The sequence below is a fragment of the Pan paniscus genome, chromosome 3, assembly GCF_029289425.2.
Source record: "Pan paniscus chromosome 3, NHGRI_mPanPan1-v2.0_pri, whole genome shotgun sequence".
Lineage (NCBI taxonomy): Eukaryota > Metazoa > Chordata > Mammalia > Primates > Hominidae > Pan > Pan paniscus.
In genome coordinates, this window is record NC_073252.2 from 3,586,480 (window position 1) to 3,587,574 (window position 1,095).

The window sequence follows — 1,095 nt, forward strand, 5'->3', positions numbered from 1 at the left end:
CTCCTGCAGTTGGTCAGGCCTGAGGAGGGCAGGGGGGTGCCTGCTGTCCCTCTGCTGACCACAGTGGCATTTAGCCTGGGCACCGTGCCCAGCATGGTCCATGCTGCACAGGTGCCGTGGGCTCCACAGAGCCCTGCCTGACATGCATGTGTTACGTTTCAGGTGCCGATGCCCTTGGGCGGCACTTCTCCGGGCAGAACCCCCAGGCCACCGCTCCGGTTCCGCTGCATCTGGGGCTCTTGGCAGGCTGTGGTCCTCCGGCCAGCCTGGGGGCATCTCAGTCCCTCAGCCCCACAGGGGCCTGCCCCGCAGCCTGGGCCTCGAGCCCCGTCTCCGCACGCTGTGCCGAATCTGGCTGCCCATCAGCTCCCTGCGTACCCAGACTGTGCCCTGCCATGCCCGTGGCTCTTCCCAGGAGTGCCCTGTGGCCTCCCCCTGGCTTGCTGGGCTGATTCCCTCCTGTGTCTCAAACAGAGCTCACCTTTGCCATCACTGCTCTCCTCACCGGCCGGTGCCAGAGGCCCGTGTCTGTGTACCCTGTGTCTGCACCTCTGGGCAGGGCCTGGCTCTGACCAACCCGGGCTTCCAGTGTCCACAGACCTAAGGCCCAGGGCTCCTGGGGGCTGGAGCAAGAGAAGCAAAAGGAGCCAAGGGTGGGGGTTTGGGGTTCTTGTGAGGGCCCAGCCCGAGGACCCCAGGACCAGGACACCCAGGAGCCCCGGGGCCCAGCCCCGGTTCAGCCTGGCAGGGGCCTTCTGAGGGAGCTAAAGGGTCCCACAGCCCAGGACCCCCACCAGGGCCAGTGACCAGTGTTGGGGGACTCAGCCTCCCCGTCTCCCGTCCTCTCTTGTTTCTCCCACCTTTTGCCCCCTTTCTCCTTGCCTGTTCCCACCCGAGGCCCCCTCTTGGCCTGCGTGAGCCGGGGCGGCACTGAACTGGGGGCCGATCTGCCTGGGCGGCGGTGAGAGGCAGGGCCGGGAGCCGGGCCGCTGGGTTTGGGCCTGGCCCGCTCGCTGCAATATTGATGGCCCGTCAGTGCGGCCCTGATTCCCGTGCTTTCAGTTAAAAGGTTTCTGTTGTTGTAGCTTATGCAGT